General features: G+C 41.2%; 2 non-coding genes across 2 annotated transcripts; both read left to right on the top strand.

The window, feature by feature from the left end:
- The first annotated feature begins 2,262 nt into the window (after positions 1-2,262).
- On the top strand, positions 2,263-2,400 carry LOC119944850. Its single transcript, XR_005455997.1, has one exon. It is a non-coding gene; the product is annotated as a small nucleolar RNA SNORA7 (small nucleolar RNA).
- A 12,707-nt stretch (positions 2,401-15,107) lies between these two features.
- Positions 15,108-15,240, top strand: LOC119944836. Its single transcript, XR_005455984.1, has one exon. It is a non-coding gene; the product is annotated as a small nucleolar RNA SNORA7 (small nucleolar RNA).
- Positions 15,241-16,047: the final 807 nt, after the last annotated feature.

The raw sequence follows: 16,047 nt of genomic DNA, 5'->3' as shown, positions 1-16,047 counted from the left end.
ACAAGGCATGCTACTAGGTATCTCTACAGTTATTCATGTTCTGAATTTTCATTTTTAAGTTTGAAATGATAAACTATCATTCCACCTGATAACCAGAATGAGGAGATAGCCAGGGAGGTTGTCATCTTAACAAGTCCAATTACAAATACAGCGACAAGTCACTCTGTTTTGGCTAGGCCAGACACTGGCCATCCTGTTTGGTTTTTGAACATTGTCGGCACAAATCGGGAGATGTTGCCTAATGATGGTCTAATTGGTGTAATAATAATAATGATAATAATAACTGTGGCATTTGTTCAGCACTCACTATGAGCCAGGTACTGTTTTAAGTGCTGGGGTAGATATAAGAATGTTCTTCTGCCTCTGTGTCTTTTTGCAGGAGGGTTAAGGGATTTCCTCTCTCTCGAGTAGTGGCAGTATTTATTGGATGCCTATTGGATTTATTGGATGGATTTTTTTGGGACTTTGTTAGGCGCCAAATTATTGTTGTTTTTTTAATGGCATTTGTTAATCAGTGGTATTTATTGAGCACTTACTAAGTACAGAGCATTGTACTGACACTTGGGAGAGTACATTACAACATACATAACAGACACGGTCCCTGACCATAATTAGCTTTTAGTCTCATGAGAATAATAATAATAATAATGGCACTTGTTAGTGGTAATATGTGCCAGGCACTATTTTAAATACTGGGGTAGGAATAAGTTAAGCTTGTGGGCAGGAAATGTGTCTGTTATACTGTACTCTCCCAAGCACTGTAAGTGCTCACTGTAAGTGCTCAATAAATACGATTGACTGACTATAAATTCATTCATTCATTCAATCATATTTATTGAGTGCTTACTGTGTGCAGAGCACTGTACTAAGCGCTTGGGAAGTACAAGTTGGCAACATATAGAGACGGTCCCTACCAAACAGCGGGCTCACAGTCTAGAAGTTAACCAGGTTGGACCCAGTCCCTATCCCACATGGGGTTCACACACTTAATTCCCATTTTACAGATGAGGGAACTGAGACATGAAGTAAAGTGACTTTCCCAACGTCACAAAGCAGATATATGGCTGGGAGGGTATTCGAACATGGGTCCTTCTGACTCCTGGGTCCCTGCTCTCCTCTAGGCCATGTTACTTCTCTAGTTGGCACTGTCAACTGTACTAAGTACTTGGGAAGAGCAGAATCGAACAATCGTATTTATTGAGAAGGTCATGGTTCCTAATCCCAGCTCTGTCACTTGTCTGCTGTGTAACCTTGGGCAAGTCAATTCATTTCTTTGCCTCAGTTACCTCATCTGTGAAATGGAGATTGAGACCCTGAGCTCCATGTGGGACAGGGACTGTGTCCAAGCTGATTTGCTTGTATCTACCACAGTGCTTAGTAAAGTGTCTAGCACATAATAATAATAAATAATAATAATGGCATTTGTTAAGCACTTACTATGTGCAAAGCACTGTTCTAAGCGCTGGGGAGGATACAAGGTGATCAGGTTGTCCCACGTGGGGCTCACAGTCTTCATCCCCATTTTACAGATGAGGTAACCGAGGCCCAGAGAAGTGAAGTGACTTGCCCAAAGTCACACAGCTGATAAGTGGCGGAGCCAGGATTTGAACCCATGAACTCTGACTCCCAAGCCCGTGCTCTTTTCCACTGAGCCACACTGCTTCTTTCAGCACATAGTAAGTGCTGATCAAAAACTGTAGTTATTACTATTATTGAACACTTTCTGTGTACAAAGCACTGTGCTAAATGCTTAGGAGTGTTCGACAGAACAGAGTCTGTAGACATTCATTCAATTCATTCAATCATATTTATTGAGTGCTTACTGTGTACAGAGCACTGTACTAAGCGCTTGGGAAGTACAAGTCGGCAATACATAGACATGTTCCCTACAGTGACACATTCCCTGTCCACAAGGAGAATATTTCCTAATGGGAAAGACAAGCATAAAAACACAGCTGGAGTCAGGGAATATGTCTGTTTATTGTTGGTTTGTACTTTCCCAAGTACTTAGTACAGTGCTCTGCACACAGTAAGTGCTCAATAAATATGACTGAATGACAGTCAAAATAAATAATTGACTTCACATATACATGAGTGCGAAGGAGGTTGTACATCATTTAATCATCAATCGTATTTATTGAGCGCTTACTATGTGCAGAGCACTGTACTAAGCGCTTGGGAAGTACAAATTGGCAACATATAGAGACAGTCCCTACCCAACAGTGGGCTCACAGTCTAAAAATAAGTGCTAGAGTTGACAGACCCCTCTCAGGGTCTCACCTCGAGAGTTTCCAGTCCTCTACCAGTCTCGATTATGGGAGGGAGAGTCAAGCAGAGGCCTACCCATTCCATTCCTAGCTTTGTCAGTGGCTAGTGCGTGGAAGACAATCTGCTACAAGTCAAAACTCACTTGTGTTGGTCAACAGCGGCATGGGAGAGAGTCAAGAGCAGAGACTCAGTTTACTTCATGGAAGGAGGAAATGGTAAACCACTTCCGGATTTTTAACCAAGAAAACTCTGTGGATCCACTACCAGAACGATTGCGGATGGAGAGTGGGGCATTCTGAGAGAGATGTGTCTGTGGTGGTCAGAAATGACTCGATGGCATAAGACAAGGCTGGAATTGACAGAAAGAATGCTATGGCTCCAGGTGAGGGAAATTAATCAGGGAAGGCCTGGTGGAGGAGGGGGATTTTAGGAGGGCTTTGAACCTGGGGAGAACTGTGTGGGCTGTCTGATATGGGGAAGGAGAAGCATCTCTGGTGTAGAGAAGCAGCATGGTCAAGTGGATAGAACACAGGCTTGGGAGGCAGAAGGACCTGGGTTCTAATTCCGGCTCCACCACCTATCTGCTGTGTGACCATGAGCAAGTCACTTCACTTCTCTGGGCCTCACTCCCTCATCCATAACATGAAGATTAAAACTGTGAGTCCCATGTGAGACATGGACTGCATCCAACCTGATGAGCTTGTATTTACCCTAGCATTCACTACGGATCCCAGCACATAGTGAGCACTTAACAAATACAACTTTTGTATTTATAAAAGGAGGGAGTTCCAAGTCAGAGCCTCAGAGAAGTGCTATTGTTAGGTCAGCCCAGGTCAGATCAAAACAGAAAAGTCTCTGGGGTTTTAAGTTCCGCCTCCCAGCCTCCCTAGCTGAAGTAGATTTTACAAGGACTTATGCCACCTTTGCCAGAAAAGGCAAGAGGTTTGCGTCCAAATAGATTTCACAAATGTCTTAAAAACCATGGAAATTCATGGAAAGATCATACCCAACGGGGGGTCTGTTAGATTTGCTATGTTTTCTAATAAGAACAGTTTTGCATTCAGTAAAAACGGAGGGAATGGGAAAAGGGACGGGTTTTCACAGTTGGCTATTTGCTGAAACTTGTCTCTTAGACCCTCAATATTGCAGATCTGGGAAAAACAGCGAGACCCTCGACACTTGGTATTAACATTCTGCCCCGGCTCTCTCCGGGAGAGTATTAGGTATCAGCCATCACAAAGGTTGGCGCCAACCTTCTTCTGCTGACCACCAAGAACCAGAATTAATTGCAAATCAATCGAACAAAGTACAACTGATCAGTAAACCAATTAGTAATTTTAGCTGTTCATCCTGTCTTCATTTACTGAGAGGGAAAAGTGGGAAGAGAGTACTTTTCTGCCAGCCAGCATATAAGGGTTTTTTCTTTCTTTCTGGAAAACGAGAATGTCCTTGTAACAGCCTTTTAAATGGATAACTTCTGTAAATATCAGACAAGTGATATTCAGATTTTTCTTTTCTATTTAGGGAAAAAATGAAAACGTGTAGCTTGGGCATAAAAAAAGTTTGTGAATCAACTAAAATGTTATCCGCTGATGGAAATCATTTTATCTGCTGCATAAAGTGGTAGTGAATTCCACTGTATAGCTTTGATAGCTTGTCGTGCAGATATATACTTTTTCCAGTCAAATATTAAAGCCATTAATATTACGATGATGATTAAGACAGTGGTATTCATGAAGCATTTACTATGCTGCAAACACTTTGTTAAGCCCTGTTGTAGATATATGAAAATCAGATTGGAGATGGGGTTCAACCTCTACCCTAGGTTGCTTATCATCTAATCGTACGTATTGAGCCCTTACTCCCTGTGCTAAGTGTTTGGAAGAGTACAATAAAATTAGCAGATCCAAACCCAGCTTGCAAGGAATCTGGGACCTCTGGGAATTTGATATTCTCCCACCCTCAACCTCACAGCACATATGGACAAATCTTTAAATTACATATTATGCATTTTTTTATTCATATTAATGTCTGTCTCCCCCTGTAGACTGTAAATTCCTTGTGGGCAGGAAACACATCTGTCAATTCTGACGATTGCATGCTCCCAAGTGCTTAGTACAGAGCTCTGCATATAGTAAGTGCTCAATAAATATGACTGATTTTTGGATACAAGGGCATTGGGAAAAGAAGTATGTATGACTCACCTTGGTGAAAAATCAACTCAAGCCAAGATCATATGGAGGTTGTAATCCTACAAAGCTTATATTCAAAAAAGTCCTAAAACACCAGCTGTTCAGGATATTGTTTGGGAAGTCGTATGGCCTAGTAGAAAGACTGTGGGACCTGGGTTTTAATCCCAGCTCTGCCACTTGCCTCCAATGTGATCTTGTGCAAGTCGCTTAACTTCTCTGGGCCTCAGTTTCCTCATCTGTAGAATGGGGTTTAAGTATTTTTCCGGACACGGGCCGTGGCCAACCTGATTATCTTTTATCTGCCAGTACTTGGCATCTGGCAAGTTCTGAACAAATACCAGTCTCCTGGTCACTGAAGAGGTGTCATTGCCATTGAGCCAAACCCTAGAAAGCTGAGTCAACTGATTTAGGAGTACACTGCTCACCCCAAATGGAGAAGGGGCCAGAAAAGTTGTCTAAAACTTGCCAGCCTCACCTAAATTACATGGTCTCACCAGTAGAATGTGACTCGTGAGTGCCACATATGTTATGCAAAAACAAATAGCTGAAAGTCAACTTTTACTAAGAAATATAAACCTTTACTTGCCCAAGATCACTGAGCAAGTAATTTCCAGGGCCAGAATTAAAACCCAGGTCCCTTGGCTCCCAAATCCTTGCTATTTCTACTACACCACACTGCTTATCTGCTGAGTGACCTAGGACAAGTCACTTAACATTTATTTCTCAGTTTCCTCATTTGTAAAATGGGAATCCAATACCTATTCCCTGGCCTACTTAGACTGTGAGCCCTAGTTGAGATAATAATAACTGTGGTATTCATTGAGTGTTTACTATGTGTTAGGCACTGTTCTAAGTGCTGGGGTAGATACAAGATAATCAGATTGGACACAGTCCCTGTCCCATATAGGGCTCAGAGTCTCAATCCCATTTTACAGGTGAGACAACTGAGGTACAGAGAATTGAGGTGATTGGCCCAAGGTAATCCAGCAGGCAGGTGGCAGAGCCAGAATTAAAGCCCAGGTCTTTTAGACTGTGAGCCCACTGTTGGGTAGGGACTGTCTCTATATGTTGCCAACTTGTACTTCCCAAGCGCTTAGTACAGTGCTCTGCACACAGTAAGCGCTCAATAAATATGATTGATTGATTGATTTCTGTCTCTGTCACATGCTCTATCCACTAAACCATGGTGCTTCTCCATTGTTGTAGATCTGTGTCTGACCTGATTATCTTGAATCTACTCCAGAGCTTTGTGCAGTGCTTTACATCTTAACAAATGATATGTGTATATGTCTATGTGTATATGTATATGTGTATGTATGTAAATATGTATGTCAGTGCCTAAGTCCCCCAAATGACCAATTGCAGTGAAGGGCATTTCTGATAACGGTTTAAACTCACTATAAGTATGCCAACAACAAAGGAGCTATTTAGAATTGTTGTGGGCAGGGAATGTGTCTATCAAGATTGTCGCATTGTACTCTCAAATACAGCAGCGTGGCTCGGTGGAAAAAGCACGGGCTTGGGAGCCAGAGGCCATGGGTTCTAATCCCAGCTCCGCCACATGTCTGCTGTGTGACCTTGGGCAAGTCACTTAACTTCTCTGAGCCTCAGTTACCTCATCGGTAAAATGGGGATTAAGACTGTGAGCCCCACGTGGGACAACCTGATCACCTTGTATCCCCCCCAGCGCTTAGAACAGTGCTTTGCACATAGGAAGCACTTAACAAATGCCATCATTAATTAATTTATTATTACAGTGTTCTGCACACAGTAAATGCTCATTAAATATGATTGATGGATTGATAATAGGTACTTCCAACACTTCCATTGATGCAAGGCCCATACAGAGAAATAACTTACTTTCACTGAGATAATTTGTTTTTGTTTGGTTTTTATGGTATTAAGTACTTACTGTATCTAGGCACAGTACTGAATGCTAGGGTAGATATGAGCACATGGGGTTCACACTCTTGATCCTCGTGTTGCAGATGAGAGGACTGAGGAACAGAGAAGTGAAGTTACTTGCCCAAGGTCATACAGCAGACAAGGGACAGAGCCAGGTTTAGAACCGGGTCAAATTAACCAGGTAATAAAATCCCTTCACTGAAACCATAGTCCATCCCAGCAAATAGAAGCAGCGTGGCTCAGTGGAAAGAGCACGGGCTTTGGAGTCAGAGATCATAGGTTCAAATCCCAGCTCCACCAATTGTCAGCTGTGTGACTTTGGGCTAATCACTTAATTTCTCTGGGCCTCAGTTACCTCATCTGTAAAATGGGGATTAAAACTGTGAGCCCCCCGTGGGACAACTTGATCACCTTGTAACCTCCCCAGTGCTTAGAACAGTGTTTTGCACATAGTAAGCACTTAATAAATGCCATCATTATTATTATTATTAGATAAACACCATCTCTAGAGATCACCAGGATCATTTTCCATTTACTAAGCAAAAGGACATCCTGAGTCCATCCACAATTTAAACAAACAGTGGTATTTCATTCACTCAGTGAATTGCATTTTTAAGGGACTTATTGTGTGCAGAGCACTGTTCCAAAATCTTGGAAGAGTACACTACAACAATAAACAGACACATTCCCTGCCCACAACAAGCTTACAGTCTAGAGGATGTATGGATTCTAGCATTCATGGGGAGTAGAACCATCTTCTCATGCTCTCTGAACTCTAAGCACTGACTCTATAAACTTTTCAGCTTGTGTTGGCCTCCAATCTGCCAAGACAACTAGAACATAAGCTCCTGGTGAATGAGAACACTGGAAAGGAGTTTCACAGCGACAGCCCTCTTAGAACAGAAAACTCCAACCACAGTCTCCTAAATGAAAAACAAGTGGACATTTTCCCTTCACATTTTACCAGGCAGATGTCATGACATTAGGCATTGCCAGGAACCAAGTTGGGTTTCAGGCAAATTACCAAGACAGAGAATCAACTTGCAGCAACCTGCTAAGTTACATTCATACATTTTATGGCTGATGGCCACAAAACCCAGGACTGCTCCACAATATTAAAACACTATATGGCCTGAACATACCATTACTGATCCTCTGAAGATTGAAGATGGACAGTTTCGGCCTCATTCCAGATAAGCAGGAAACCTAGAATTGTGAAAGTAATCATGTTTAGTAATTGTATTTATTAAGTCTACTATGTGTATCATATCATTTCTATGTGTATCATCTCTCATCTTCTAGACAGTGAGCCTGTTGTTGGGTATGGATTGTCTCTATATGTTGCCAACTTGTACTTCCCAAGTGCTTAGTACAGTGCTCTGCACACAGTAAGCGTTCAATAAATACAATTGAATGAATGAATAAATGAATCTCAATATTGATGATGATTACACAGAAGCAGCACGGCTTAGTGGATAGAGCACAGACCTGAGAGTCAGAAGGACCTGAGTTTAAAATAATAATAATAATTATAATAGTATGGTATTTAAGTGCTTACTATGTGCCAAGCACTGTTCTAAGCACTGGGGTAGATACAAGGTAATCAGGTTGTACCACGTGGGGCTCTCAGTCATGATCCCCGTTTTACAGATGAGGTAACTGAGGCACAGAGAAGTGAAGCGATTTGCTCAAGGTCACACAGCAGACAAGTGGTGAAGCTGGGATTAGAGCCCATATCCTCTGCTTCCCAAACCCATCCTCTTTCCACTAAGCCATACTGTAATCCCGACTGCTGTACTGAGAGCTCACCTCCTCCAAGAGGCCTTCCCAGACTGAGTCCCCTCCTTCCTCTCCCCCTCCCCATCCCCCCGCCCTACCTCCTTCCCCTCCCCACAGCACCTGTATATATGTTTGTACAGATCTATTACTCTATTTATTTTACTTGTACATATTTACTATTCTATTTATTTTGTCAATGATGTGCATTTAGCTTTAATTCTATTTGTTCTGATGACTTGACACCTGTCCACAGGTTTTGTTTTGTGGTCTGTCTCCCCCTTCTAGACTGTGACCCCATTGTTGGGTAGGGACCGTCTCTATATGTTGCCAACTTGGACTTCCCAAGTGCTTAGTACAGTGCTCTGCACACAGTAAGCGCTTAATAAATGTGATTGAATGAATGAATGAATGAATGAATGCTGTGTGACCTGGGGCAAATCTCTTCACTTCTCTGGTCCTCTGGTACTTCATCTGGAAAATGGGGATTAAGACTGTGAGCCTATGTGGGACAGAGACTGTGTCCAACACAATTACCTTGTATCTACCCCAGCACTTAATACAGTGCCTGGTACAGCATAAGTGCTCAACAAATACCACAGTTATTATTATTATTATTATTATTATTATTATTATTATTTATTGAGCGCTTACTGAGTACACAGCACTATACTAATAACTTGGGAAGGTTCAGTACAACACAGCTGGTAGACATGTTCCCTGCCCATAAAAAGTTTGCAGTGTAAAGAGGGAGACAGACTTTAAAGTGAATAAATAATTTATAGTACCTAATTCATAGCTACGTAGTGCAGAGCACAATAGTACAGGTATTAAATGTACTCCTCCACTCATTTTATTAAATGGTACTTATGTGCTTTGGGCCAAGCATTGTACTAAGCGCTGGAGTAGATACAAGATAATCAGGTTGGACACAATCCCTGTCCACCCAGGACTCCAAGTGTAGAGAAGAAGCAACCCTTCAAAATGGAGAACACACTGTAAGATGCAAAAGTGAAGTCATTTAAGAATTCAGTGGTTTCCTCATTAATTAATCAATTGTATGTATTTTACTTATACATATTTACTATTTATTTTGTTAATGATGTGCATATATCTTTAATTCTATTTGTTCTGACGATTTTGACACCTGTCTGCATGTTTTGTTTTGTTGTCTGTCTTCCCCTTCTAGACTGTGAGCCCGTTGTTATGTAGGGACCGTCTCTATGTGTTGCCAACTTGTACGTCCGAAGCGCTTAGTACAGTGCTCTGCACACAGTAAGTGGTCAGTAAATATGATTGAATGAATAAAAGAATGAGTCCTTACTATGTGCAGAGCACTGTACTAAGCACTTGGGAGAGTACAATACAACAGAATTTAACAGACACATTCCCATTCCAAAATGATCATGTAGTCTAGAGGGGGAGATGGACATTAATATGAATAAATATTTTATCAGCTGTAATTTAAAGATATGTCCTTAAGTGCCATGGCCCTGAGGTTGTGGGTGGGGTGCATTTCAAATGCTTGAAGGTTAAAGGTTGAAATGCGTAGATGAGGCAGAAGGGAGGTGGAGCTGGGGCAATTGAGCTTCATCAGGGAAAGTCTCTTGGAGAAGATGCGACTTTAGTAATGCTTTGAATGATGGGAGAGTGGTGGTCTGGCATATTTGGAGGGAAAGGACTTGGGAAAGGAGTCAAAAGTGAAATGGATGAGATCGGGGTACAGTGAGTAAACTGGCATTAGAGGAGTGGAGTGTGCGGGCTGCGCTGGAGTAGGAGATCAGCGAGGTGAGAGGTAGAATAGATCAAGCTCATTGAGTGCTTTAAAGTCAATGGTACAAAGATTCCCCTGGCTGCAGTGGTGGATGAGTAGCCACTGGCACTTCTTGAGGAGTGGGGAGCCATGAACTGAACGGTTTTGTTGATAAATGATTCATGCAGCAGAGCGAAGTATGGACTCAGGTGGGGAGAGACAGGAGGCCCGGAAGGTCATCGAGGAGACAGATGCAGTATTCATCATGGAAAAGTATAAGCGCTTGGATCAGCACGGTAGCAGTTTGGATGGAGAGCAAAGGACAGATTACTGTGGATGACTAGCTCTTTGTGTGGTAGATTCTACTGGCACCTTGAAAATTCAGGGCCATCCTGTTTAAAGTGGGATAATTGGTCATATTTCACTCCTCCTTCGCCCTTCCTCAAGTCTTACAGCTAGGGGAGAAGTCATTTTTTGACAAGATGGGGAGAGCTCAGTTAATCCAAGCCCTAAACCTCTTCTAGTACAAGTTCCCTTATTTAAATTTGAGTTTTGTGTTCTCTAGTACAGCCAACTTTGAAACATATAAAGGTTTATCAACTCAGCAATACTCTACTTTTCATAATTTTGAGAATTGGGGAAAGTAATGACAGTTTACTTTTATTATTTTCCTCTGGGATTTCATAAGCTTATTTATTCTTTCATTTGATTGTACTTATTAAGCACTTACTGTGTGCAGAGCACTGTACTGAGCTCTTGGGAGAGTACAATACAACAATGAACAGACATATTTCCTGCCCACAACGAACTTACAGTCTAGAGGTGGAGAGACAAACATTAATATAAATAAATGACAGATATGTACGTAAGTGCTGTGTGGCTGGGAGGGAGGATAAATAAAGGGAGTTAGGGTGACGCAGAAGGAAGAGAGAGAAGAGGAAAGGAGGGCTTAATCAGAGAAAGCCTCTTGAAGGAGATGTCTTCCAATAAAGCTTTGAAGGGAGAGAAAGTTTTATCTGTTGGATATGAGGAGGGAGGACATTTAGAAACATTTGAAAAGTACTGTTTTGGGCACAGGTGAAGGAACAAAAGTATTCTGTTCTATTTTTCATTTACTTCTTCCAAATATTTAAGTTTTGCTGTTTGGCTATTATCACTGGTCCCTGAAAATACACACAGTATGTAAACATTTTCATTCTCTCAATAAAGGTAAATTTTCTATGGGTAATGATAGTAGTTAGGGAACATGTCTATTGTACTCTATTGCACTGTATTGTACTCAAGAGCTTAGTAGAGAGCTCTGTACATAGTAAGCACTCCATAAATGCCACTGATTGATTCAGAAACCTCAAACCCTGTAATGAAAGACAGTTTCACCATGTGCTCATTGTGGGCAGGGAAAGTATCTGTTTATTGTTATATTGTAAAAATAATAATAATAATGATGATGGTATTTGTTAAGCGCTTAACTACGTGCCAGGTGATGGGGTTGATACAAGCAAATTGGGTTGGACACAGTCCCTGTCCCATGTGGGGCTCACAGTCTCAATCCTCATTTTACAGATGAAGTAACTGAGGCTCAGAGAAGTGAAGTGACTTGCCCAAGGTCACATAGCAGACAAGTGGCCAAGGCGGGATTAGAACCCATGACCTTCTGAATTCCAGGTCCGTGCTGTATCCAGCACACCATGCTGCTTCTCCATGCTGTTGCTTCTTGTACTTTCCCATGCTCTTAGTGCTTTGCACACAGTAGGTGCTCAGTAAATATAATTGAATGAATTAAGAAAGCACACTGCAGAATAACTCATGCACAATACTTCAGGTATCAAACAGAGCCCTACAAACATTCACAGTATCAGGTCAATCCATCATATTTACTGAACACGTACTGTGTGCAGAGCAGTGTACTAAGCACTTGGGGGAGTTCAATATGACAGAGTTGGTAGATACATTCTCTGCCCACAACGAGCTCAAAGTCTAGAGTGGGACACAGATTTAAGATGAAATATAAAATGAAACTAAAAGTAAAAAATAAAACTACAGGTATATATACAAGTGCTGTGCAGCTGAGGGACGGGTAAATAAAGGGTGCAAAACTAAGTGGAAGGGTGATACAGAGGGGAGTGGAAGAAGAAACGAGGGTTTAATCAGGGAAGGCCTCTTGGAAGAGCTTTTAATATGAATTCTTGGTTAAATGAGTGATTTGTCTCAAATAAAGAGGGAGGGCATTCCAGGACAAAGGCAGAATGTGGGCAAGATGTCAGCAGTGAGATGGTTGAGGTCGAAGCAAAGTGAGTAGGTTGGCATTAGAAGAATGAAATGTACAGGTTGGATTGTAGTAGAAAGTCAACTCAGTGAACCCTAAAGTCATCATTTTGAAAGAACCATTCGTATTCATGATTTCCCAGGAAGAATCATTTTTACTAACCTTCTTGCTTATGAACTAACTGGAAGTTGAACTGACTGATTTTCCCAGCTGACCAAAATGAACAGTTACTTTCAATTCTTCTAATTAAGACCAGTGGGAGTTGGAGAATGTACCAAAGGTGTCTCAAATTGCCCGTTTGCTTAGATTTTGGTGATATTAACTTCTACCCTTTTTTTAAAAAAAATACACACTAATAGTTTAGTCTAACTTGCTAAATATGAGTATGAATGTATCCTGGGAGAATAATTTTTAGGTAATTTCATTAGAATGGAAAGCAGGGCAATTAGTGATGAGAAGCAAAATAATTTCCAGCAGTCAGTTACGATGGCCTATCAAATTGCTGAAAACACTCTAATTGTGGGGTAGTTCTTAAAAGGCTACCAGGATGTGAACCTGGGCAACAATCCTTAGTCTTACCAATGGCTTGATTTGCAAAATGACTTTCTTTAACTGGGCTGAAAGCAAAATACCAACAAATACTCTGGATTAAATTTCTGTTACTTAAAAACAACAGGACTATATCCACTATCTCTGTCGGGAATGAATTTTCCAGATGTAGTTCTATGCTCTGTCATTTATATCCCAAATTTTGGTGATCATTCCAACTAAAATGTTCACAAAATTATTTTAATACCTTGTGTTTTCACTGGTAACATTTTCTAAAAACAGTGAACCACAGGATGAAGTTTTCTATTTTTCCTCAGTACAGATTTTGGTAGTTTTGAATTTTTTTTATTCCAAAGAAATTCAAGTTCTTCACACACTTTCAATATCAGTGAACTGATCAACAATTTTATCAATAAAAATTGTCCAAGTATTTTAACCAGTGAAAAAAGATGGTACACTCTATGTCTTGGGTTTTCTGTAACAAGAATTCAGCTGTGTCCTCTATGTAGTTTAAGACTGCAAAAGAAACTTGATAGTTAGCTAAACGTTTTTAATGCATGGCTGATAACACTTTGAGTATCCTACATATCATAATAAAATTCCCAGGCCGTTGAAAACCAGACCCAAGACAAGGTCATTTAAAAACTATTAGATGACAACTCCCGATAAAACTTTGTTCCCATTCTTCATCACCACACCAAATTGCCTCAGCACTGAATATGGCAATTCTCAGTTTGAAGACCTTGGAGAAGGGCATACTCTTTAACCTCGACTAAGGCCCCTAACAAGTCATTTACCCTTTCAACTCTCACTGCCCTGTTAAGATTTAAGCCATCTCCTTGTTGTAATTAGCATTCTTTCCCTGCCCAAAGACAAGTGACTGTGGGCAGAAAAAAACATAGTTAGCAGTGCAGCTTTCCCTTGCCTCAGGCTGGACATAGACATTTTTAAAACTGCTCTTAAAGGGCCAAAGGGATTAAAATAGAGTCAGCTTCCTTAGGAAGTGGAGCCGAAGAGATTCTTTGGAGACAAAATACTCTAAGGCAGCCCGACTCCCATTGAAAATCTCCAGACTTAGTGATCACAACAAATGTAGTTTAAATGATGACATAAACATTAAGCAGAACAAGAACTTTTTTTTCAAAATGAAACCAAACTCCCTTGCCACCTCAAACTGAGGCTATTTCCACTGCTTTTTGAGCAAGTTACAAATGAAACAATCCATCACCAGAGTTTGGGAAAGACCCTTCTTTTAATCATTTATTGAGCACTCACTGTGTGCTGAACACTGTACTAAGCGCATAGGAGAGTACAATACAACAATAAACAGACACATTCCTTGCCCACAGTGGACTGAATTTAGACATAACATGTAAGGTCAGTTTTATTAGGGCTGAAGTTCTTTCTACAATGTAGAGTTCAATCTAAATCCAGTTTGTCCTTTTCATTACACTTTCAAGTTAACCCTTGACTCTTCTTTTTTTTAAAAAAATTGGTTTTCTATCAGTTATTCTTGATATTCACACAGAGATGTAAAATTCTAAACAATTTATCGTGAATGGAGGTCCTCGGTGTAAATTCTCCAAGGAATTTGGCTTGTTTTCAAAATATTTCAATGGCCCTGGTGGAACTTCCTAAGGAAAACCTTGATCACATGGTTCCACAGCTTTTTGTAGTCTCATGATCTTCTCCTGATTGTCTCTCCCTCTAGGCATTGAGGTAGGTGGCCAGATATGGTTGTTGGTCTAGGTGGAACCAACAGTAGGAAGGAACAGGAACTGGTATTTAATCCCCATTTCATAGATGAGGAAATTGAAGAACAGAGAAGTGTTAACTGCCTTGCCCAAGGTCACCCACCAGGAAAATATGCAGGATGAATTACAGGGCCATCCTCTTTCCAAGAGGTCCTGCCATGGGTAACTATTTAGGACACTGTAGGACTTGGGTTTTACTGGGCTAGAGATATGAAAGGTTGCAAAAGGATTAGCTTTGATGTCTAATTGGTATGGGTTTTTGATGTCTTCCTATGTCTATGTCTATGTCTAGACATATGCCTATGTCTATGTCTATGTCTTCCTATGTTTGTCTATGTTTGTCTTCCTCACTAAATCATAAACTTTTTTATAGTATTTGTTAAGCACTTACTCTGTCAAGCACTGATTTAAACACTGGGGTACATATAAGTTAATCAGGTTGGCCTGCCTTCACTTATATTGTTCATTCATTCAATTGTGTTGATTGAACACTTAGTGTGTAGAGAGTACTGTACTAAGCGCTTGGGAGAGTACAATACAACAATCAACAGACACATTCCTTGCCCACAATGAATTTACAGTCTGGGGGGCAGGGGAGACAAACCTTAATATAAATGAATAATTTACCCTGTACGGTATATTCGCTCCTCTCAGGGCCATACCTGGAGAGTTTACTCTACCAGGCTTGGCTAAGGGAGGGAGAGTCAAGCAGAGGTCTACCCATTCCATTCTTAGCTTGGCCAGTGGCTAGTGAGTGGAAGGCAATCTGCTACAAGTCAAAACTCACCTGTGCTGGGCAACAGGGGCAAGGGAAAGAGTTGAAGGCAGAGACTCCAGTTTACTGCGTGAAAGGAGACGATGGTAAATCAATTCCGGATTTTTACCAAGGAATCTTTATGGATCCACCACCAGAACGATTGCAGATGGAGGTGGGGACATTCTGGGAGAGATGTTTCCATGGAGTCGCTACGGCTTGGAGACCACTCGACAGCATAAGACAAGACAGTATATTCACAAGGTAGGTGAGCAACAAATAATAAATTTGCAAAGGAGCATCATATTTATTGGACAGAGCATAGGGCTGGGAGTCAGGGGAACTGGGTTCCAAATCTAAGTGTTTTTTTCTTGCTCTGTGATCGTGGACAAGTCATAATTTCACTATGCCTCAGTTTTCCCATCTGTAAAATAAGGATGAAACCTACTCTCCCTCCCATTTAGATTGTGACCCCCATGTGGGACAGGGAGTTTGTCAGACCTGATTATTTTATATCTATTGTCAGTGCCTAGTCCAGTGCTTAACTCATCATTTAGCACATACAAGAAGCAGTGTGGCTCTGTGGAAAGAGCACGGGTTTGGGAGTCAAAGTTCATGGGTTCTAATCCTGGCTCCGCCGCTTGTCAGCTGTGTGACTTTGCGCAAGTCACTTAACTTCTCTGAGCCTCAGTTACCTTATCTGTAAAATGGGGATTAAGACTGTGAGCCCCACGTGAGACAATCTGTACCCCCTCCGCCCCGTGCTTAGAACAGTGCTTCACATATAGTAAGCGCTTAACAAATGCCATCATCATCATAGTTAGCACTTT

The sequence above is a fragment of the Tachyglossus aculeatus genome, chromosome 23 (assembly GCF_015852505.1).
Source record: "Tachyglossus aculeatus isolate mTacAcu1 chromosome 23, mTacAcu1.pri, whole genome shotgun sequence".
Classification (NCBI taxonomy): domain Eukaryota; kingdom Metazoa; phylum Chordata; class Mammalia; order Monotremata; family Tachyglossidae; genus Tachyglossus; species Tachyglossus aculeatus.
The sequence above is the reverse complement of the archived record's forward strand: the minus strand, read 5'-3'. Positions and strand labels throughout refer to the sequence as shown.